The 25,459-nt window shown below is 42.8% G+C and overlaps 1 pseudogene; it reads left to right on the top strand.

The window, feature by feature from the left end:
- Positions 1–14,066: 14,066 nt before the first annotated feature.
- LOC143668412 (nuclear pore complex protein Nup153 pseudogene) lies at positions 14,067–16,369 on the top strand (annotated as a pseudogene).
- Positions 16,370–25,459: the final 9,090 nt, after the last annotated feature.

The following is a 25,459-nucleotide window of genomic DNA, read 5'->3' as shown; positions in this document are numbered from 1 at the left end:
TCTGAGAGCCAAGATGACCAGGACTGACCATGACACGCACAGCCCTGTAAACATGTAAATAGAAAGGACTAGGTCTGCAGCTTGTGTGCTCAGTGAACCCACAGACACCCGCGCCTGAGAGGAAATCACCTGGATCCCTTCCTGATCTGTCTTCAGCTCCTGCCAAGTCTCCTTTTGCTCCTTGGTGTATGAAACGGCCAGCCCTGGCAGGAGGGCTGGTCAGCGTGGAGGAGCCTGGGGCCGAGCTGTGCGAGGTGCCCCCCATCTCCGCCTCCTTTGCTCAGATCCACAGGGAGCCTTTCTCCTTCCTGACCACGGATCAGAAATGCCACCGCCCATGGCGCTGACACAAAGGCAACTCTGGGGTGACCAGATGCACATCTGTGAGCTCCTGTTTGTTCTATGGATCTTTTACACCTTTTCCTTCTCTACCTGTGGCAATGGCTGCTATGTTTTGAGAACACTGCCCCCCCCCCCACTCTTGCATTTTTAAACATCTCTCTGTCAGTCCTGCCAGCTTTACCACCCAAGCGGCTGGGTTTCCCGGCTGAGCAAATCTGGTTTTGTAAAGAAGCCAACTGCATATGAACCTTTCTGAAAGTCCTGGAGACACATCGTATGCATTTTCTTCAACAGCGATCTTCCAGAAGGAGAAATAAATGGACTGCTGAGTCTCTGGTGCCTGTTTGGAAGCATCTCTGCATGTGGGAGGATGCTGTATAGCGAGGCAGCAACCGTGGAGTCAGTGACTCTGAGCAGACCTGCTTAACTGGGGTGCAGAGGCCCAGAGACCCCACCCTGGGGGCTGCTGCTGCAGCTTTCACTCCAGCGTCTGCAGCTCAATGCTGATGACAGCTGTTTTCCCAGAGAAAACTCTGGCCTGGCCTGACTCTGCGGCAGGCGGTTGTGATATTAGTAGTGGGTAAGCAGCTCCATTTGGGAAGCAGAGTTGTCTTCAGACCTTTGTTAGGCAGTTGGCCAAGCCCCGTGAGCCCCAGGCAAACACAGGGTTTTATTACTCAGTTGCTGGTCTGAGGAATTTCCTGAGAACAGACATAAATGTGGATATTCTCCATATGGAAATTGCAAACAATTTGTCTCAAGCTGCTGGAAGAGCAGTGTTTGTGAACTGACACTATCCTGGGAAGGTATTTGGAGAAATGAGGGAGGAGCAGTTGGGACAATAATAAAGGAGAAAGGAAGGGCCATGTTCCCCATGGTTGGCGATAATGCTGAGGATGGCACCAGCTGGCTTGTGCTTGTGCCGGCAGAAGTGTCACCACCGGCCCCAGGAGGTCACTCATTAGCTTTTCCTACACGTGCTTCCGAACCGTTGCTGCCATTACCAGGTGCAATGGCTGGGAGGTGAGGCATGGCCTGCTTTCAACAGCCTGGTCTGGAGCGTTAGACCAAAGCCAGCTGCTGAAGGGGAGACGGGGCACAGCCTGTGGCCTTGGGGCCCGTGGTCCACCCTGCTGGTGACAATCAGAGGATTTCTAATGAAAACCATTCTTATATGAATCCCTTAAATTTACATTAGAACATGAAAATTTGATTTTTTTATGGGCAGATCAGATTTTCTGAGTCAGGAAAGCAAAGACTGGGCTGACACAGAAGGTGCTAATATTTACTGAAAACATCTTTCCTCCTAGATGAGCTCATGGGATATGTCCTGCCATCCTAGGAAGGAGAGCCGTCTCCAGGTCTTCGTGTTTCTTGAGTGTTTGATCATTGAAGAGTGATTTTTAGGAGCTGGAGAGGTAGATTTGCTCTTCCTTGTATTTCTCTGTCACCGCAGGCACTTGGGCAGTGCAGCCAAGATGGATAAAGAGAGTCCAGCAGGCGCAAAGATGGGGGTGGGGCGGAGGCCTATAGGGGCTCCTCCCTGGCCTCCTGGTGCATTTCCCTGTTCTGTTTGCCAGCCTGGGAGGGAGGGTCCTGAGCAGGGTGCACCAAGGCACCATGTTTGTACCTGCCCCAGAAAGCGAGGGAACGTGGGAGAGATGGGGAGCGTGCCCACAGATCAGCACTGTTCTTGTTTCAAAAGTGTGTGCATTTTACCCATCATGGGCTTACTTCTCTTCATAATCTGTATTTAGTATTTGTGATATAAATTCTGCATCAAGGTCATGACCTCTTGCAAACTTAATATCTTTAGATGACTGGTCCACAAACTACAGCCTGAGGCCACATCACCATCTGTTTTGTTGTGGTCCATGAATGAAGAATGATTAAGAAATTTAAAAAGAGGGATGCTTCTGACAGTAAAAATATATATATATAATTCAACTTTCAGTGTCCCCATTAAAGCTTCGTTAGAGCAGGGCCCACCTTTCACTTGCACACGGGTGTGGCAGCCTCAGGCCAGGGCAGATCAGAGAGGGCATGCGGTGCTCTGCCTCTTTACAGCACTGGGTGTGCTAAGCATCGCAGTGACCCAGCTGTAACTCCACAGCATCTCCAGTGCCAGGTGTCTTCACACTAAAACACCATATTTTATTTTAGTTTGTATGTGGTTTACAAAGATGGGCATTCTGTAAGCTCAGTTTCCTTCTTAGTTTGCCCAACACTACATGCCTGCCTTAGCCAACCAGCTTCAGGGGCCTATGGTCCCCACTGCCCCTGGCCTGCTGCCTTTAAAACTGAATGAATCAAGTCCACAAAGATTATGCAGGATAATCTCCCTTGCTTGAAGTCAATCGGTTATGGACATCTACAAGTACAGTTACAAAACCACGTAAATTAGTATTTGGTTGTATAACTGGGAACTTAGTCTAGTCAAGCTGACACATTGAAAACATCACCAGTCCACTCCTTGTCATCTGGACACTGACACATCTCCTTTATTTATCTCCAAATAAAGGCAACAGCAGAGATTTAACTGTTGTCACACATGACACAACTATCCTATGTGCAACCCCAAAACATGCTAATGCTTCCCACAGAAGAGGATGCAAAGTCCTTCAGTGAGTTTCACTCTTCCTCTTTGATTGAACTTCATAAATATGATAAAAAGTAGCTATTATCAATGGTTGGGTGATAATGAGTAAAAGAGCAAAGGAAATAAAAATATTTGATTAATACATATATACAAACATATTCTTGGCAAATTAAGGAAGAACTATTCAACAACTACAGTCCTCATTTCTGCAATTGGCCATGCAGATGTAGCTCATGTTTATCACTACCTTGTTCCACTACCATGTTCCCTTTCCCCTCAGTGAGCACCTCAGCTGGCTGTGGTTCTTTGCCTGGTGGGGAGAACCAAACCTTCAATCCTGGAGTTTCTGGGCCATTGGCAGTCCTGTCTGGATTGGGTTGTTGCAGTTTCCATTGATTTTAATCACAGGGTAAGACTAAGAGATGTCCTAGGGGATCTCCTATATTCCAGGAAAATTCTTCTCTATCTCCTTTGTGTAGTTGCAGTCCGATTTCCCTCTGATGATCAGGATCAATCACCCTAGACAGAACAGTAATCCTCTTCCTTGCCTGTTAATTCAGAGGCATGAGGAGCCCAAAGTGGCCAGGTGGGAGTCTTAACTTCCAGTTCAATAGAATCACTGTTGTGTCTCCTGGTGAGAGCACTCCTCTTTTTGGAACTCAGACCTATAGACCAGTCTTAGTCTTAGACACATTTTTTGAAATGTGACAAACATACAGAAAAGCACACAAATAATAGCTGCATAGTTGTGTAAGTTTTCGCAAACTGTGCCCACAGCTCCCAGATCACAAAACAGCACGACCCACCCCCACCCCCCAAACTCCCCCTGTGGACACTGCTAGCATGGCTTTTCCAGAAGAAAGGGTCACAGGGTCCGGCACTTCAAAGGAGAAACATCTCTCAGTGAGAAGGTGATTTATTGCGAGTGCACAGGCAAGGAACTGGAGGAATCTTCCTAAAACCAGGTCCAAAGTGAGGATGTGAGTTAGGTAGAGGAAGGGGTGTCTGGTTAAATTAAACTAAGACATAGCCATGTAATCATGATTGTTTGATCTCAGCCTCTGATTTTATTATGTCTTGTTTTGGGGATTCTTTGGTCCCATTTTGTTTTCTCAGGGTTACTTATGTGCAGAGCTTCATGATCTTAAGTTCTCAGCCATGGGGTGTGAACTCCTTTCTCTTGGAATCCCATAGTCTGAGGCAAGATGTAGACTAGATCTGGCTTTTGTGGGAAACTCAAAACAGGATTTCAGTAAGAGCTTACAAAGGAACTTCAGATACCAAGAAGAAACTATAGTTGAAGGATATAAGACTATTGCCATTGCTATGTTCTTTAGCTACTTATTTTTTTAATAAACTTTTAACCAACATTAATTTTTCCAGGTTCCAACTAACCCTGCACCCTCATCGTGACTGCTGCCTATGTGTAACACAGTCACCGCTAATTCTTTCCTGTTGTTGATTTTTTTTAATTTTAAATCAATGAACACTTCAGTCTTCAGTCCTTTTTGCCTAGCTTCTTTGGCCCCACACTCCTTGGTCAGAAAAGAAGTCTTACTCTGCCCCCAGGTCATGCTCTTTTCTGGTAACTTCCTAGGAAAGCAGTGGCCCAAGTCAGGGGTCTGCTGGTACTCTCCCATGGTAGCTGGCTCTGTCTCCATGACAACCGGAGCCATCGTGGGGCTCTGTTGTAATCATTTGCTTATTAATCTATTGGTGGGAAAAATAAATGAATAAATGATGCATTATCAGGAATATGGAGTAACAGGGGCAGAGGTGCTGAGCTGAGGATGGGCTTCCCATTCTCAGGGTAGCGTCTGAGACCAGAAGGAAGGAGGGATGGTGAGCTCAGAGTGGGACAAACTGGCAGTCTTAAGGTGTTACAATTATCTGGTTAAATATTAACCAATTAACAGGAAAAATGTGTTACACTGAGCTCTCTGATGGAGTCAATGATTTATCATTGCTGTATTTTTTTAATGAGAAAATGTGCCAAAATAAAAATAAGCGAGAGAAGGAGCCACAGACAGAAGTTCTTGCTGCCTGACACTGGATCTGTTCTTAGCAGGTTTTTATTTAAGACACATTACTAGGAAATAAAACAGCATGCAAGGGAGAGCAAACCACCTTGATAAGAGAAGAGTTAATCAAGGTCCTTTGTCATCTGAAAAGATGCTGAGCTGTAAGATCTCATAGGAGATCTGTATCAGATGCCAGTTCAGGAGCTGGAAGATAAATCAAGCAGCATAACATTTTTGAAGCATTTAACGGATATTTTAATAATAGCCTCAAGTGGAGGGATGTTATTACTATTGGGTTTGAAAAGTCAGGAGCAAACAATGTGATACAGACTAACCTGATAATTAACAGACAGACACATTTCTCAATTGCAGTGGATACACTCACTGCAGAAGTCTAGACATGGTTTAAAAGAGAGAGGGTTCATTGATATGCTGACTACTCCATGTTGCCTAATGGGAATGCTTCAAACAGAAGACTTTAGAGTAGTTCTCTATATTTTACCCAGGAGGAATCCTTGAAATAGTTGTCAGTTTTCAGGAACCCCTGAATGGAAATAATTATATCCAAATGAGCTTTTTCACTGAATGTGATTTTTTAAAAAAAACCTTTACATTATTTGTTTTGAAAGTCTACTAGCCATTTAAGATAATCAGTACCTTTACTATCAAAAAGCTGTGATGTGTAGTTAAGTTTCTTTTCTGTTGGCTGGTGCCATGGTTGCATTTTTAAGTTCTCCACAGATAGGCCACATGGGCCAGGACACCTGGCAGGGCCATGCCAGGTAAAATCCATCCTTTGCTCAAGGTCGAGAGGTTCACTCCCAGGTCCAGTGACTCACTGGAAGGGCTCTCAGAGCCCTGCAGGGCTGTTACATTCTCACGGTTATTGTCTATTACCGTGAAAGCATGAAGGTTAAGGTCAACAGGGACGGTCCATGCCAGGGCTGCCCTCCTGGTGGAGCCTGCCACAGAGCGGGTTCCTCCAAGAGCTACGTGTGGTCACAGGCGTGAGGCCTTCCCAGCCAGACTCACCCACGCCTCTGGACCTGGAGTTTCTCCTGGGGCCCTCCATGGGTGTGGCTGACCACTGGTGAGGCTGGCCTCACTTCCCAGGCCCTCCAGGGGTTGAATTTATACCCTGTGGCCCATGATCTCCTATGAATCACATGACTGCTCCCCATGACCAACTCACAGCCATGTCCTTCTGAAACATCACTGCTTCTGTGGACATCCGCCGATTCTCTTCCTCCAGCCGTGTCCCTTTCAAATAACCCTGAGCCTCTGGACACATCCCCATCTCTCTTCCTCCAACCTTTCAACATCTCACCCCAGCTCTCTCCCTCCAGCCTCAGGACGACCCAACCCCTGATACCCCTCCAGCTCTCTTCCTCCAGCCAGATCCCACTGGAATGACCACTGTGCCTCTGGACACCCTACCCACCTGCAGCTCTCTCCTTCCAGCTACATCCATTCCCAATGACCACTGAGCCTCTGGACAGTCCCCCAGATCTCTCTCTCCATCCTCTGAACATCCCCCTCCAGCTTTCCCTCACAGATCCCAACCCACCCTCTCCCTTCCCCATCCCTCTACTTGCACTAGCCCAGGGGTCCCTAAAACAGAGCTTTGCAGATACAACCTCCTGGGGTCGCCCTCCTCTGAGAATGCCTGGGATTCTCTGCTGCCCTGAGCAGAGCACACAAGTGTAGTTTTCAAGAGTAATCCCCTTTCCCCCCCTTTTTTTTAAAGGTGCACAGTTAAAAAGACTGAAGTACCTTCTGGATCATAGGGCAGTTGTTTTCATATAAGGGGATCTCATGATGTTTTCTCCCCCCAGGAAATTAAAGCCTGTGACCTGGGCAGGGCCAGGTAAACCATGCTGAACACTGCGGGGCATGGTGGGTGGTCCTCAGCGAGGCTGTTCCAGGGCCGCTTCCCAAGGCCTTTGGCCAGGCAGCCCCAGGCCACCAGGTAAACTGGGCCCAAAGCCCCCATGAGCACTCCCCCTTGACCAGAGCAGACAAAGGGGTCATTCTGGGGAAGGCCTGGACCTCTGCCTGGAGGCTGTGCATGGACCTCAGGGGTGAGCAAATCTTGGTGTGAGGCCCGTAGCAGGGACAGGTCTTTAACAGGGCCAATATGCAGGAATTAGGAGAAGTCACATCCACCAGCTGAGGGGCTAGAGAACATTTTTTTTCCTTGAGAGATTTTAGTTTTCAGCTGTGGTTGGAAAGCCTCAAAATTCTCAAGGCTACTGCTAAGATAGGAGGTGGAAGTAAGCTACAAGTTTGTATTAACCACGACGAGAAGGAATAACCTATGAAGGAGACCTTAGCCACTCAAAATGTGTTAAGAGTATTTCTATAAATGAATTTTGACAAAAATGTTAGGAAAGGCTAATGATAGAAGTGAGGACCATGGACACCTGATACCAGGCCAGATATGGAACACTTATGTGTGTGTGGATGTGTGCCTGTGTGCATATGTGTATATGTGCATATGTGCCTGTGTGCATGTGTGCCCATGTGTATGTGTGCCTGTAGGCCTGAGTGCCTGTGTGTGTGCGTGTGTGCCTGTGTGTGCACACGTGTGTCCATGAGCCTCTATGTGTGTGCATGCAGGTGGGTATGCAAGACTCTACACATTTAAAAACATTCATGAGGCACATGCACATATTTAGAATTTAATTATATTTTATTATATTTTCTGTAGGTTCGGAGGTGATGGATCTTGATGGAGAAAACTCTTTGCTTTACAGATTTATTCAAAATACCATAAGTCCAGTAAAAGATGTCATTTCTTTGAAATTTAAAACAAGGCAGAGTGATGGGATTCTATTTCACAGAGAAGGAAGAACTGGAGATGATATCACCCTGGAATTAGTAAAAGGACAACTCCTTTTGCTTATCAATTCAGGTAAAATTATCAGAAAGTCACCTAATACTCTAATGATTAGATGTAATTTATGTCAAAGTACTTTCATATCTGGTACCTTTAATGGTCGTTTCATATGCAAGGGATGCCAACTGTGTTTTCACATGCAACTATTTTGCAATAGTAATAATTGTGCAGGAAGGGACTCATGGGAGCTCTTTCCATCACTCAGATGCAACCACTTGACTAAGGGTACATGGGTGGTTCAATGGTAGAAAGCTCGCCTTCCATAAAGTACATTTTTGATAAAAAATTTAATGGGAATTAAATATAAGTAACTAAGATAAAAAGTAGATTTCCAGCCTGCCATATTTTTCCATGTGGGGATGATGTCAAACACTCATTATTTTACACTATCTGGTAGGCATAGACATTTTATTTCATAAAACTAAAACTACAATTCAAAGTGTACTGTGGAAAATAAGATGTTTCCAAATGACTCAAATTTTAGAAAATGTTTAAAAAAATAAAACATTTATTCTATATCCATGTGTCTTTTCTAATTAAGACCTATGAAATGTCAGAACTAGAAATACCATATTGTTATAGAGAAGAGTAAAAAAAAAATGAGTTTTAAGTAAAAAAAAAAAGACTTCTACACTGAAAACTAAAAAACATTGCTGAAGGAAAATAATGAAGGCCTAAAACTGGCAAGACATCATGTTCATGGATTAGAAGAGTTAATATCATTAGGATGTCAATATTATCCAAAGTGATATACAAATTTGATCAATTCCTATCAAAATTCCAGCAGCTTGGTTTGCAGAATGGAAAAAAAACAACCCTCAGGTTTATATGGAACTGTAAGTGGCTACGAATAACCAAGACGATTCTGAGAAAGAAGAACAACATTGGAAATCTTACACTTTCTGATTTCAAAATTTTATTACAAAGCTGCAGTAATCAAAATAGTTTACTGCTGACATAAACACAGGCAAATAGATCAAGGGAACAGACATGAAAAGCCAGGAATACACCCACAGCTCTAGGACAAGTTTGTTTTCAAAAAACGGTGCTAGGTACATACAAAGAAGAGAGAATTGTGTCTTCCACAAATGGTGCAGAGAAAACTGTATATATGTATATTACATATGTGTGCATTCATAGAATAAGTATATATTCACAGAGGGAGAGGATTTGGTTGTTTTGAAGGAAATAATGGATTTCTTTTTGAAATTTGAAGGAAATAATAATGCCAATTATTTTGGCAATATTTTGCCAAAAATGAGTTTTGGCATTAATAAGGAGCAATTGAAAAGCTCATGTGTTGCTGGTGGGAATAGCAAATGTGGTAGCCATTGTAGAAAACAGTTTAGCAGCTCCTTATAAAATTCACATAAAATCATAATATGACCCAAGAATTCTATTCTTATTGAAAATAGACTCAAATAGATAATTGCAGGTCAATACTAGTAACAGTATTATTTACAATAGCTTAAAGGTGGAAACATCTTAAGTGTTTATCCACAGATGATTGCATAAACCAACCTTGGCATATCCATACAATGGGAGATTGTGCAGCCATAAAAAGGAAAGAAATTCTGACACATGCGAGAACATGAGTATATGAAAATAAATTATGAATTGGAGAGATCCCAAGTACATAATGAAATGTGCAACCTGCAAAGAATAAATAAAAAACAAGTTTTACATACATAAAGATTTGAGTACAACTTAGGAATGTAAATCAATTCTTTAACATAAAAATACTTGAGAACAGCATTATGTTTTCTAAGTATTAAATGATCATTTTCCAATTAAAAATAACAGAGATCAGTGCCTGCCCATGAGAAAAAAAAAACAGATTATTTGAATTAAGAAGAGACAGACATTGGCTGTCAAACTAGGCTGCATATCAGAATCAATTGGAGACATTTACAAAAATATATATGCTTCAGAGCCATAGTTGGAAATATTGCAGTCTGATCTGGGATTGGGCAGATATATCTAGTTTTTCAAAATGTCAACCCAAGATGTTACAAATTGGAGATAGTGGCATAAATTTAGCACTTTGACTTATTTTCTCCAAAATCAACAAAGCAACCAGAAAAAATGGTGAACAAATGAAATCAATCTTATTAAATTAAGAAAATTATGGAATTCTGCTTCATAGGTTTATGTTTAAAAGTGAACACAGGCATGGGGAAAGGGGGAGACAAAAGGCAGGAGGAATCAGATATCAGCACAATCTCCTAGTAGTTTTTGAGGAAGTGGGTGACATCTTGAGATATATGACCAAAACTCCTTCCTTAAATGGGTGGCAGCAATTGGGATGGTCTTCAATGGGAGATTCTTTGGACTTCACACCTGAGAAAGAAACAAAAAGAAGGGATAAAGGGACGCATACCTTCGATCTGTTGATATAGAACTTTAATGCAGGCAGCCATGTGATGGAAGAAAAAGGAAAAATCACTCATTGATGATGGCTGGTGAAAAGTAAAGAATAAAACATAAGCTAGAGCAAGTGTTTTTAATGTTATAAAGTATGTTTTATTACACTAAGGTTGAAGGTGTACATCACTGCAAAACTCTTTAAATTCAGTTTGATTTCAGTTTAAATTCAGTTTGATTTCAGTTTGTACAGCTCTATAGAGGATGTGCTGGTTTGAAAGGATTATGTACCCTAGTAAAGGTTGTTTTAATCCTGATCCATAATGTGGAGGCAGCCATTTCTGTAAACCCTATTCAGCATTGTGTGTTGCAAATTTGATTAGATTATCTCCATGGAGATGTGACACACCCAATTGTGGATATTAGCCTTTGATTAGAGGGAGATGTGACCTCACCCCTTCCAAGCAGGTCTTGATTTGGTTATCAGAATCCTTTAAAAGAGGAAGCATTTTTGAAAGAGATGTAAGAGACATGGGAGAATGACAGCAGAGCCACGAAGCAGAGACCCCACGCTACCAAAGATATTTAGAGATAAGGAAGACATCCCTGGGGGAGCTTCATGAAACACGAATCCTGGAGAGACAGCCAGCAGATGTTGCCATGTTCGCCACATGCATTTCAAGTTGAGAGAGAAACCTGAACTTCACCAGCCTTTCTTGAGTGAAGGTAACCTCTTGTTGGTGCCTTTATTTGGACATTTTTATAGACGTGCTTTAAATGGGACATTTTTGTGGCCTTAGAACTGTAAACTTGCAACTTATTAAAGTCCCCTTTTTAAAAAACAACTCCACTTCTGGTGTATCACATTCTGGCAGCTAGCAAACTACAACAGTGGCCTCCTTAAGGTCCAGAAATTCTTTTTATTGCAATTGAGCCAGGGGATATATGGACTGGTCTGATGTATAAGCATTGTTTGGATTACTGTTGTATTAATGAAACCTGAAAACTGCTAAAATATATTTAAAAAATGGAAAAAGAGATTGTGGCAAACTAACTCCAGGAATACTATACAAAACTGAAAAAAGCAAATCTTCAGCAATAAAATCAAGGCTCCAAAGACTTAAAGCAGGAAACAATATATGGGTAAGTTAGAAGATAAGTTAAAAATTGACTACATTGTTTGTGGATTTAAAAATATGATCAACTTCTCAAGAAAAATAAATAATTGCTAAACATTAAATTAAAGATAGACATTAATTTCTGGGGGTGAAAGAAGTAAGTGTGGGTGCTCTTCTACTATTTATAAGCTGATGAATGAACTACTCTTTGATAATTAATTATTTGATTATATTAGATGTTCTTAAATATTTCCTTGAAATATTGCTAATCCAACTGTAGAACTCAAGTTTTAGTTTAACTAAAATTTCAGTTGAAAAAGCCTTTGTATTTTAGCTCTTAGATACCACATTTGAGAGCACAGCTCTAGGACATCTGACATTTCATTGTTTATGGTAGAAATAAGTATCTGTTTCAAAAAACTGCTGCACGATAACTCAAGTAATACTAAGAAAAATTATTAAAGGTAAGAGCACAATAGAGAGGAAAAGAAAAAAAAACATTTGTGTAGGGCACAGGAGAAAACAAAGTCATCAGAACAAATGAAATATACAATGAAAAGGAAAGTTTGGCTCCAAAAGGACTAAACTAAATGAAGTCATAACCTCTACAAACATGACACAAATGTAGACATGGCAGGGCTCAGGCATAAGAAGGCGATCTACCAGTTAGGGATGAAATGGAGATGGTACACCCAGGAAAAAGTGTAAAACAATCAAAATGGTTTCCTGTGGGAGAAGGACATGGGGTGAAGCATATGGTGGTGGTGTTTTCTTAACAAAGAATTTTAGAACTATTTAGCCCCCTAAACTAACCCCTAGGCAGCCTGTAATCTTCATCCAGGGGGTCCCAGATATTGAGGGTTTGGTTCCAGACTATTGCAATTCTGGAAACACTGCAATAATACCACGTTGTGTTTGGTTTCCCGGTGCACGTAAAAGTTATGTTCACAGCGTGCTGTAGTATATCAAGTGTCCAGTAGAATTATGTTATAAAAAGCGTGACCATCCCTTCATAAAAAACAACGGAATAGGCAGGGCTGCGCTGTCCATCGCGGCGGAAGCAGGCGCTGTGCACAAAGGGGTCAGGAAGGCGGGCGGCGCCGGCAGCAGCGACCACCCGAGCAACGGGAAAGAACCGGCTGTGGGTCCAGCTGGAACTCAGCAGCGCGAGGAGCCTCCCGCGCCTTTCTCTGCGGGGCATTTCCATGGAGACCGTGACGTCACAGACGGGGGCTCCTCGGGGGACCACCGGACACGAGCCAGCTTCACGGTCTCTCCGCCGCCAAGCCCCCCCTCTGCCAGCTCGCACTGTTGCTCTACTCGTGTTCTCAACCTCGCAGTCCCCAGGGTGCTGTGTCCCCATCCCGCGGACATCTGGGCCAAGCCCGGGTGGTGGATTGCCCCAAGGTCCCGCCTCCGGCTCTCCAGCCCCTCTCACCTGCCCCGTTACCGGCCCAGTCCCGGCTGACCAGGAGCTGCAGAGCCTCGCCATGGCCTCCGGAGCCGGAGGACTGGGAAAGGGCGGGGGCAAGATCCAGACACAAACTGTCCACGAAGGGCTGATTAAGCTTTATATGCAGTGGCGACCGAGGCATGGGGGCATCCTTAGCAGGCTTACAGAATCCATAAGGAATATTGTGCCAGGATGGCTGCAGAGATACTTCAACAGGAATGAAGATGTGCACAGGTGCTCAGCAGACACAGGGGAGGTACCACGTGGGCAGGAAAATAGAGAAGAGGAGTGTCTCACGCAGGCCACTGAGGAGAGCTCCAGTACTAGTGATGGGAGGATCACTCCTGCACCAACAGTTGATAATACAGAAGAACCCTCAGCAACTAGTACTGCTTCAAGTCATGCAGATGTGCCAACAAGGCCTTCTCTTCATCAGCGCCATCTGCGCGTCTCCATGTTGGAATCCCCTGTCTTACACCACCAACTGTCCATGTCCTTGGCATTGACAACTAGCAGTTCTGCATTTTCCCTTGTAAAGGAAGTTAAAGATTCTGCTTCTCAGCATGATGATAACAGTTCAACTACCAGTGGTTTTTCTTCAAGAGCTTCTGATAAAGATATAGCTGCTGCAAAGAATACTTCAGTCCCACATCTGTGGTCCATAGAGCCTGAGCCTTCTCTTGCAGTCCCACAGCACATTGCCACCAGCTCAAAAAAACCAGCATTCAACTTGGCTGCCTTTGGAACACTTTCCTCTTCACTTGGGAGTTCTTCGATCCTTAAAACAAAACAGTTTAGAGATTCTCCTTTTTATCCTGGAAAAACAACATATGGTGGGGCAGCAGCTCCTGCAGGACAGTCTCAACTACCAAGTACATCTCATCAGGCACCAGTTAGAAGACAGATGAAAGCTAAGCAACTCAATACACAATCTCTTGGAGTGATTAGTTTGGCAGCTCGGTGAATATTACAATCCTCAGAGAAGATGTCCAGCCCTCTACAGGATGAAAAAAAAATACCTTTTGTTGTTTCTTCACCTGTGAATTATCTTGATAGAAGTGATATATATTCCACAGATTTTCAGGCTAAAACAGTTAAGGTGGACTCTCAATATCCCCCTGTTAAGGGACTTTTGATCCCAAAGCCAGTTCCCATAGCAACAAATCACGCTGTTCATTTTAAACCATCTGTGACCTTTTCTCATAAATTGAGAAAGAATAATCAAAGAATAGCTGACAAGTACAAGCACAAATGAAAATAGTGTGACACCAGGACAAAATAGACAGCAAGAAAGTGGATTTCCATGCCCAAATTTCAGTCCACCTGCAGTCAATGGATTATCTTCTGGAATAGGGAATGGAGGCAGCAAAACAAGATGAGAGAGAACACACTTCACTGCATCTAAATTGCCAAAGGAGAAGGAAATGGAAGTACTGGTATTATCAAAAATCTCTCCACCAATCACCAGTTCTTCACTGCCTGCCTGCAGTTTTAGTTCCTCTGTGATCACACCTTCCTCTCCATCACCCATCAGTCTTTCACAACCATTAACAAATAAGGGACAAATGACCTCTCCAAGCAGCACTGGCGGTCCTGAGTTTAGAGTTTCATCTCCAGTTGTAAAAGTCACTGAGGCAGATATACAATCTCCACCATCTAGTGTGCCTGCTGCAAAAGCAGGAATCTCTGACACCACTAGTACTTCAGACCCAGTGATAAATACTTCAGCTGAAGATATCACTTCTGTGAATAATACAAGCTGTAAGAAGAAACCAGATGAAGTTTGTGAAGGCCTTTTTAGCCATGCAAAATCTGTGAAAGAAGGAAATGTCCTAGATTTTGTGGAAAACCCTGGTTTCATATCACCGAAGGTAGATCCTTTTGCTTCTCAGCCTACTACGACAAGCCAGGTAGTTGATACAAAACCAGCAATAAGTAGCTTTACTCCTAGTGTAATTGGACTTGGGGAAAGTTTAAAAGCTCAATCATCATGGCAGTGTGATACATGTCTGCTCCAGAACAAAGATACAGATGAGAAGTGCATGGCCTGTCAAGCTTCAAAATTGCCATCAAGAGGTGCTGCTAAACAGACTGGAAGTGGGACATCAAATATAAATGGCAAACCAACTGTCTCTGCATCGGGGACAGGCTTTGGACGCAAATGTAAGCCAGCAGTAGAAACTTGGGATTGTGATACCTGTTTAGTGCACAACAAACCTGAAGTAATAAGATGTGTTGCTTGTGAAACACCCAAACTTGGAACTGGTGTTAAGTGGTTCCTTACATTTCCAATGGCTTCAAAAAGTCTATAAATATGACTGCTCCATCTTCTAGCTGCCCTGTGACCACTGGTACCTTAGGATTTAGAGATGAGTTCAAAAAACCCACAGAATCTTGGGAGTGTCCAATAGGCTGCATTTCTAATAATGCCTGACCCACCACCTACTTTTGACACAGTGTCAAGCAGTAACCAGCCTCCTATGTTTGCATAACAGCCTAGTCAGTCTGCATTTGGCTCTGAAACAACTCCTAATTCCAGTTTGGTTTTCCACCTTGGCAGCAGCACTACAAATTTCAACTTCACAAACAATAATCCATTAGGAGTGTTCACATTTGGTGCAAATCTGCCACACCTGTAGACCTAGCCCAGCCTTCGGCTCAGAAGGATTTCTATTTAACCAGTCTCAAGCAGCATTTACAATGGGGTCAACTGGGAAACATATGTTTTCTTTTCTGGAACTTCAGCTTCTGCTTGCAAGATAAAGACTGCTGTTAGATGCAGGAAATAAATTCACAGTGGTTTTATACCCAATAGTTTTATTAACAAGAGCTGATGTCTTGCGTTCAGATAAGGGATTGTACTATGTGCTGAGTTATCTGAAGTCGGATCTGCCTATGGACACCTTTAATTTGGGGATTTTCCTTCTTGCTCTTTCTTTATAGAAACCCTCCAGCCCTACCTCACCCCTTTAAGAAATAGCTGGACTGATGATTGATTCTTCAGCAAGAATATCATATGATCCAGCATATTCTACCTGTTCTGACTGTACACAGGAATAGAGGCCAAACCTGAATGACTTTGTATAAAACCACTTTGCACCATTAGTAAGCATTGACATGCATTATGGAAGTCTTTGAAGTTGTAGTTATGTTTGAGGAGTTTTGAATGTACACAGGAATAGAGGCCAAACCTGAGTGACTTTGTATAAAGCCACTTTGCACCATTAGTAAGCATTGACATGCATTATGGAAGTCTTTGAAGTTGTAGTTATGTTTGAGGAGTTTTGTATTCCGTAGAGGGTGCTAAAATGAATGATTTCCATGCTGAGTTTATGCTGTGTATGTGTGAAGTGAGTGAGTTGGGTACGTGGGGCACTAAAATTTTCTGATAGAAGAAGCCTGATTAAGACTGGTCCATGCACAGGACTTGTTAGATACATCTAGTTCTCAGTTTAATAATTACATGCTATTTCTATATTCTCCTTATGATTATCACCTACCTTGCTTTTTTCATTGTTTTATTATAAAATTTGTAAATACTATTTGTTTCTATACTTTTTTGGCATAAAATAAATCCTGAACTTGAAATTTTAATTTTGTGCTGGAAATTTGTTGTTTTTTAGTCTTATCTCAGATCTTATTATGTAAATCTCATTATTCAAAGTTGCCTTAATCCATTTGGAAGTTTGTTTTTTTTTAAACTGAGTATTGTTGACATGAGTTTATTGGCTTTTCTGATCCAATTCTATTTGGACAAAAATCAGTATTGTACAAAGTATTAAGCATACGTTTTTATATATACTGAAATGGACATGATGACTTGGTTTTTTTAAAAAATGTTTTTATTGAAAAATCTTGATACATATACAGTCCATATATAGTGTATGAAAAATACCTCACAATTTCATCACATATTTGTGTGTTCATCACCATGATCACTTTTCGAATATTTGCATCAATTCAGAAAAAGAAATAAAAAACAAAGAGAAAAAACTTTTAAATACCTTACTCCTTAGCCCTCCCTCTCATTGGTTGCTAATATTTTTTTTTTTTTATTTAACCAGTATTTATTTATTTATTTATTTATTTATTTTTTTTATTAACGGAAAGAAAAAAAAGAAATTAACACAACATTTAGAAATCATACCATTCTACATATGCACTCAGTAATTCTTAACATCATCACATAGATGCATGATCTTTGTTTCTTAGTACATTTGCATCAGTTTAGAGGAGCTAGCAACACAACAGAAAAAGATATAAAATGTTAATATAAAGAAAAGAAATAAAAGTAGTAGTAATAGTAAAAAACAACAACAACAAACAAACCAACAAGCAAACAAAAACAAAAAAAAACCCTATAGCTCAGATGCAGCTTCATTCAGTATTTTAACATGATTACTTTACAATTAGGTATTATTGTGCTGTCCATTTTTGAGTTTTTGTATCTAGTCCTGTTGCACAATCTGTATCCCTTCAGCTTCAATTACCCATTGTCTTACCCTGTTTCTAACTCCTGCTGAACTCTGTTACCAATGACATATTTCAAGTTTATTCTCGAATGTCCGTTCACAACAGTGGGACCATACAGTATTTGTCCTTTAGTTTTTGGCTGGATTCACTCAGCATAATATTCTCTAGGTCCATCCATGTTATTACATGGTTCACAAGTTTATCTTGTCTTAAAGCTGCATAATATTCCATCGTATGTATATACCACAGTTTGTTTAGCCACTCTTCTGTTGATGGAGATTTTGGCTGTTTCCATCTCTTTGCAATTGTAAATAACGCTGCTATAAACATTGGTGTGCAAATGTCCGTTTGTGTCTTTGCCCTTAAGTCCTTTGAGTAGATACCTAGCAATGGTATTGCTGGGTCGTATGGCAATTCTATATTCAGCTTTTTGAGGAACCGCCAAACTGCCTTCCACAGTGGTTGCACCCTTTGACATTCCCACCAACAGTGAATAAGTGTGCCTCTTTCTCCGCATCCTCTCCAGCACTTGTCATTTTCTGTTTTGTTGATAATGGCCATTCTGGTGGGTGTGAGATGATATCTCATTGTGGTTTTGATTTGCATTTCTCTAATGGCCAGGGACATTGAGCATCTCTTCATGTGCCTCTTGGCCATCCGTATTTCTTCTTCTGGTAGGTGTCTGTTTAAGTCTTTTTCCCATTTTGTAATTGGGTTGGCTGTCTTTTTGTTGTTGAGTTGAATAATCTCTTTATAAATTCTGGATACTAGACCCTTATCTGATATGTCATTTCCAAATATTGTCTCCCATTGTGTAGGCTGTCTTTCTACTTTCTTGATGAAGTTCTCTGATGCACAAAAGTGTTTAATTTTGAGAAGCTCCCATTTATTTATTTCCTTCTTCAGTGTTCTTGCTTTAGGTTTAAGGTCCATAAAACCACCTCCAGTTGTAAGATCCATAAGATATCTCCCAACATTTTCCTCTAACTGTTTTATGGTCTTAGACCTAATGTTTAGATCTTTGATCCATTTTGAGTTAACTTTTGTATAGGGTGTGAGAGATGGGTCTTCTTTCATTCTTTTGCATATGGATATCCAGTTCTCTAGGCACCATTTATTGAAGAGACTGTTCTGTCCCAGGTGAGTTGGCTTGACTGCCTTATCAAAGATCAAATGTCCATAGATGAGAGGGTCTATATCTGAGCACTCTATTCGATTCCATTGGTCGATATATCTATCTTTATGCCAATACCATGCTGTTTTGACCACTGTGGCTTCATAATATGCCTTAAAGTCAGGCAGCGCGAGACCTCCAGCTTCGTTTTTTTTCCTCAAGATGTTTTTAGCAATTCGGGGTACCCTGCCCTTCCAGATAAATTTGCTTATTGGTTTTTCTATTTCTGAAAAATAAGTTGTTGGGATTTTGATTGGTATTGCATTGAATCTGTAAATCAATTTAGGTAGGATTGACATCTTAACTATATTTAGTCTTCCAATCCATGAACACGGTACGCCCTTCCATCTATTTAGGTCTTCTGTGATTTCTTTTAACAGTTTTTTGTAGTTTTCTTTATATAGGTTTTTTGTCTCTTTGGTTAAATTTATTCCTAGGTATTTTATTCTTTTAGTTGCGATTGTAAATGGGATTCGTTTCTTGATTTCTACCTCAGCTTGTTCATTACTAGTGTATAGAAAAGCTACAGATTTTTGAATGTTGATCTTGTAGCCTGCTACTTTGCTGTACTCATTTATTAGCTCTAGTAATTTTGTTGTGGATTTTTCTGGGTTTTCTACATATAGTATCATATCGTCTGCAAACAGTGATAGTTTTACTTCTTCCTTTCCAATTTTGATGCCTTGTATTTCTTTTTCTTGCCTAATTGCTCTGGCTAGAACTTCCAACACAATGTTGAATAATAGTGGTGATAGTGGACATCCTTGTCTTGTTCCTGATCTTAGGGGGAAAGTTTTCAATTTTTCCCCATTGAGGATGATATTAGCTGTGGGTTTTTCATATATTCCCTCTATCATTTTAAGGAAGTTCCCTTGTATTCCTATCTTTTGAAGTGTTTTCAGCAGGAAAGGATGTTGAATCTTGTCAAATGCCTTCTCTGCATCAATTGAGATGATCATGTGATTTTTCTGCTTTGATTTGTTGATATGGTGTATTACATTAATTGATTTTCTTATGTTGAACCATCCTTGCATACCTGGGATGAATCCTACTTGGTCATGATGTATAATTCTTTTAATGTGTTGTTGGATACGATTTGCTAGAATTTTATTGAGGATTTTTGCATCTGTATTCATTAGGGAGATTGGTCTGTAGTTTTCTTTTTTTGTAATATCTTTGCCTGGTTTTGGTATGAGGGTGATGTTGGCTTCATAGAATGAATTAGGTAGTTTTCCCTCCACTTCGATTATGTTGAAGAGTTTGAGGAGAGTAGGTACTAATTCTTTCTGGAATGTTTGATAGAATTCACATGTGAAGCCGTCTGGTCCTGGACTTTTCTTTTTAGGGAGGTTTTGAATAACTAATTCAATCTCTTTACTTGTGATTGGTTTGTTGAGGTCGTCTATTTCTTCTTGAGTCAAAGTTGGTTGTTCCTGTCTTTCCAGGAACCTGTCCATTTCTTCTAAATTGTTGTATTTATTAGCGTAAAGTTGTTCATAGTATCCTGTTATTACCTCCTTTATTTCTGTGAGGTCAGTAGTTATGTCTCCTCTTTCATTTCTAATCTTATTTATTTGCATCCTCTCTCTTCTTCTTTTTGTCAATCTTGCTAAGGGCCCATCAATCTTGTTGATTTTCTCATAGAACCAACTTCTGGTCTTATTGATTATCTCTATTGTTTTCATGTTTTCAATTTCATTTATTTCTGCTCTAATCTTTGTTATTTCTTTCCTTTTGCTTGCTTTGGGATTAGTTTGCTGTTCTTTCTCCAGTTCTTCCAAGTGGACAGTTAATTCCTGCATTTTTGCCTTTTCTTCTTTTCTGATAAAGGCATTTAGGGCAATAAATTTCCCTCTTAGCACTGCCTTTGCTGCGTCCCATAAGTTTTGATATGTTGTGTCTTCATTTTCATTTGCCTCTAGGTATTTACTAATTTCTCTTGCAATTTCTTCTTTGACCCACTTGTTGTTTAAGAGTGTGTTGTTGAGCCTCCATGTATTTATGAATTTTCTGGCACTCCGCCTATTATTGATTTCCAACTTCATTCCTTTATGATCCGAGAAAGTGTTGTGTATGATTTCAATCTTTTTAAATTTGTTAAGACTTGCTTTGTGACCCAGCATATGGTCTATCTTTGAGAATGATCCATGAGCACTTGAAAAAAAGGTGTATCCTGCTGTTGTGGGATGTAATGTCCTATAAATGTCTGTTAAGTCAAGTTCATTTATAGTAATATTCAGGTTTTCTATTTCTTTATTGATCCTCTGTGTAGATGTTCTGTCCATTGATGAGAGTGGTGAATTGAAGTCTCCAACTATTATGGTATATGTGTCTATTTCCCTTTTCAGTGTTTGCAGTGTATTCCTCACGTATTTTGGGGCATTCTGGTTCGGTGCGTAAATATTTATGATTGTTATGTCTTCTTGTTTAATTGTTCCTTTTATTAGTATATAGTGTCCTTCTTTGTCTCTTTTAACTGTTTTACATTTGAAGTCTAATTTGTTGGATATTAGTATAGCCACTCCTGCTCTTTTCTGGTTGTTGTTTGCATGAAATATCTTTTCCCAACCTTTCACTTTCAACCTATATTTATCTTTGGGTCTAAGATGTGTTTCCTGTAGACAGCATATAGAAGGATCCTGTTTTTTAATCCATTCTGCCAGTCTATGTCTTTTAATTGGGGAATTCAGTCCATTGACATTTAGAGTTATTACTGTTTGGATAATATTTTCCTCTACCATTTTGCCTTTTGTATTATATATATCATATCTGTCTTTCCTTCTTTCTACACTTTTCTCCATGTCTCTCTCTTCTGTCTTTTTGTATCTGACTCTAGTGCTTCCTTTAGTATTTCTTGCAAAGCTGGTCTCTTGGTCACAAATTCTCTTAGTGACTTTTTGTCTGAGAATGTTTTAAATTCTCCCTCATTTTTGAAGGACAATTTTGCTGGATATAGGAGTCTTGGCTGGCAGTTTTTCTCTTTTAGTAACTTAAATATATCATCCCACTGCCTTCTAGCTTCCATGGTTTCTGCTGAGAAATCTACACATAGTCTTATTGGGTTTCCCTTGTATGTGACGGATTGTTTTTCTCTCGCTGCCTTCAAGATCCTCTCTTTCTCTTTGACCTCTGACATTCTAACTAGTAAGTGTCTTGGGGAACGCCTATTTGTGTCTAATCTCTTTGGGGTGCGCTGCACTTCTTGGATCTGTAATTTTAGGTCTTTCATAAGAGTTGGGAAATTTTCAGTGATAATTTCTTCCATTAGTTTTTCTCCTCCTTTTCCCTTCTCTTCTCCTTCTGGGATACCCACTACACGTATATTTGTACGGTTCACATTGTCCTTGAGTTCCCTGATACCTTGTTCAAATTTTTCCATTCTTTTCCGGATAGTTTCTGTTTCTTTTTGGAGTTCAGATGTTTCATCCTCCAAATCACTAATTCTATCTTCTGTTTCTTTAAATCTGTCATTGTAGGTATCCATTGTTTTTTCCATCTTTTCTACTTTATCTTTCACTTCCATAAGTTCTGTGATTTGTTTTTTCAGTTTTTCTATTTCTTCTTTATGTTCAGCCCATGTCTTCTTCATGTCCTCCCTCAATTTATCGATTTCGTTTTTGAAGAGGTTTTCCATTTCTGTTCGTATATTCAGCATTAGTTGTTTCAGCTCCTGTATCTCATTTGAACTATTGGTTTCTTCGTTTGACTGGGCCATATGTTCAATTTTCTGAGCGTGATCCGTTATCTTCTGCTGGCGTCTGGGCATTTAGTCAGATTTCCCCGGGTGTTCGACCCCACAGGTTGAAAGATTTTTCTGCGCAGTCTCTGGGTTCTGTTCTTCCTATCCTGCCCAGTAGGTGGCGCACGTGGCACACGCCTGTCTGTGGGTTCCACCAGCGAAAGTTGCTGTGGGTCCCTCAACTCTGGAAAACTCTCGCCGTAGGGGAGGTTCGGCAACCGAAGCGTCTTGGAAGAATGCCAGCCGGCCCGGGGTTCCAAACGCGGGGAGGGTCGCCGGCTGTCGCAGCACAGGAGAGCGTCCGGCCAAATTAGCTAGTCGGCCCGGGGCACCAAGCGTGGCGGGAGGGCGCCAGCTGTCGCAGCCCGGGAGAGTGCACTGCTCCCAGCCGACGGGGGAGTCACGTGTTTGGAAGGGATCCCCCGGTCACTGTTCTCCGCAGTCTGGGGATTTCCGACCCAACTATCTCAGTTGTTCCGGGGGGCCTCGTGTGGTGGGGGCACCAGCCGCCGCGGCCTAAGGGGACCGCCTGTCCAATTCTACCAGCTGGCCTGGGAAGGTGGAAGGGAGGGACTCCGGTCGCTTGCTGTCCCTCCCAGGAAAGCCCGTGCCCCTTGGTGATCTCACCGGAGCTGGTTCTCCCAGATAGTCAGCCGTTCCAGGATGGGGTACGCTGTCCCTTTGATCTCCCTTGTGGCTCCGGGAGCTGCTCTGTATTATCTCCACTCCCCCAGTAGTTGTTCTGGAGGAGGAAAGGTGAGGGCGGCAAGGCTGTCGAGGCTGGTGGCGGAGGAGCACGGTGAAGGCGGGGGAAGAGGGCACCGTGTTGGTTGGAGAGCAGCCGGAGCAGGCGGGGAAAGAGGGGGGGTAGGGAGGTCGGGCGGCTCGGCTGCTGCGGGGCGCGTGCGCCGCGCGGCGGTCCGGCGGGGAAAGAGGGGGGGTAGGGAGGTCGGGCGGCTCGGCTGCTGCGGGGCGCGTGCGCCGCGCGGCGGTCCGGCGGGGAAAGAGGGGGGGTAGGGAGGTCGGGCGGCTCGGCTGCTGCGGGGCGCGTGCGCCGCGCGGCGGTCCGGCGGGGAAAGAGGGGGGGTAGGGAGGTCGGGCGGCTCGGCTGCTGCGGGGCGCGTGCGCCGCGCGGCGGTCCGGCGGGGAAAGAGGGGGGGTAGGGAGGTCGGGCGGCTCGGCTGCTGCGGGGCGCGTGCGCCGCGCGGCGGTCCGGCGGGGAAAGAGGGGGGGTAGGGAGGTCGGGCGGCTCGGCTGCTGCGGGGCGCGTGCGCCGCGCGGCGGTCCGGGGGAGAAAGAGAGGGGGTAGGGAGGTCGGGCGGCTCGGCTGCTGCGGGGCGCGTGCGCCGCGCGGCGGTCCGGCGGGGAAAGAGAGGGGGTAGGGAGGTCGGGCGGCTCGGCTGCTGCGGGGCGCGTGCGCCGCGCGGCGGTCCGGCGGGGAAAGCGCTAATATTTTTATCTACACAGTATATATTTCCCCTTATTCCCCTATTGTTTATTTATTTTATCCATATTTTTATACTCATCTGTCTATATCCTAGATAAAAAGAACATCAGACACAGATTTTCACAATCACAAAGTCACATTGTAAAAGCTTTATCATTGCACAGTTTTCTTCAAGAAGCATGGCTACTGGAATACAGGTCAACAACTTCACATACTTCCCTCCAGCCACTCCAAAATATGATAAGCTAAAAGGGATAGCTATATAATGCATAAGAATAACATCCAGGATGGCCTTTGGACTCTGAAATCTTGCCACTGAAATGCTATTTTGTCTCATTTCTCTCTTATTCCTTTTGGTTAAGAAGCTTTCTCAATTCCATGATGCTGGATCCCAGAGAATCCCGGGAGTTCTGTCCCACATTGCCAGGGAGGTTTATGCACATGGGAGTCATGTCTCACGTAGGGACTTGGGGTTTGGGATAGTAAGGACGTTTAATATTAAAGCCATGTTTATTAGACCATGGTATAAATGGCATCAATAAAAAATTATGAAATAAAAAATACATTGCTGAAAAATACTAAATATCATATGGTCTTAAGTGAATCAATCTTTTTACTGGTGGAGAGTCTTCCCTTTGATGTTGATATCTACTGACAGATCAAGGGGTTGGTAGCTGAAGGTGGGGGTGACTGTGGCAATTTCTTAAAATAAGGCATCACTGAAGTTTGTCACATTGACTTTTCCTTTCATGAAAGATTCCTCTGTAGCATCAATGCTGTTTGATGTGCATTTTACCCACAGTAGTACTTCCTCCAAAATTGGGGTCAATCCTTGCAACACCTGCTGATGCTTGGTAGAGTTGATAAACTAAATTCATGCCATATTCTACACTCTTTGTGGGATAGAGAGAGGCAGGCACTGTTGCAACCCTTAGCACCTCCCCCCAGGGCAGCTGCTCCTAGAAGCAGGTGCTATCACAGTGGTCATTGCCTGCTCTGGGATGGCAGTGCCTGGTAGCTGTTCAGACTCAGGGTTGAGGTACTGGCCTTGCAGGAAGGGGGCAGCACAGCCACTAGAGCAGGGAAGGGCCTCCATGGACAGCAGCTCCAGTGTGGAAGACCCAGGGCACTGGTCATTGCAGGGTTTCCTACCTGATCTCAGCATCTAGGCTTTGTGCTTACTCCTGGGGCTGTTTTGTCTTCTTTTAAAGCTAGTTGAATTTGCCTCCTCTTTTTCACTCTAACTCCATATCTAAACAGTGTCTTGGTTTCTAGAAACTAGAAAAACTTCTAGAAGTTAGCTTTCCAGTCAGACAACAGAGGATCTTGGAATCCTCAGACAAGGCCTGTGCCTCTGAAACTCTATACATGCCAATGAGGGAGGGGACGTTGCTTTACATCTGTCACCTGCACCTGCAAACCCACCCTCCTGCCTGCTCCTCCCTGCTCTGTGCCCCAAGAACCAACCCATCTGTGGACACTGTGTGGTGCCCTCGAATCAGATCTCCAAGTCAATTTGGCTGTCCAGTAGCCCCAGTTGGCCCCCATGTCCCAGGTGGACACACATCCTAGGTGAAATTCATGTCCCAAGTGGGCATAGATTCCCAAGTCCACACTCACATCCCAGGTGGCACATATGCCCCAAGTGAGCATTCACGTCCCAGGTGGGCTGTTATGTCCCAGGTAGGCATTCATTTCCCATGCGGGCATACACACGTTCCAGGTGGGCACATGTCTCACGTGGGCATGTAAGTCCCCCAGGTGGGCACACCCCTGCCAGACACATACACGTGTCTCACGTGGGCACGCACATTCAAGGTGGGCACATAT

Source organism: Tamandua tetradactyla, chromosome 24 (genome assembly GCF_023851605.1).
Source record: "Tamandua tetradactyla isolate mTamTet1 chromosome 24, mTamTet1.pri, whole genome shotgun sequence".
Lineage (NCBI taxonomy): Eukaryota > Metazoa > Chordata > Mammalia > Pilosa > Myrmecophagidae > Tamandua > Tamandua tetradactyla.
Note: the sequence above shows the minus strand (reverse complement) of the source record. Positions and strands in the feature narration are given on the sequence as shown.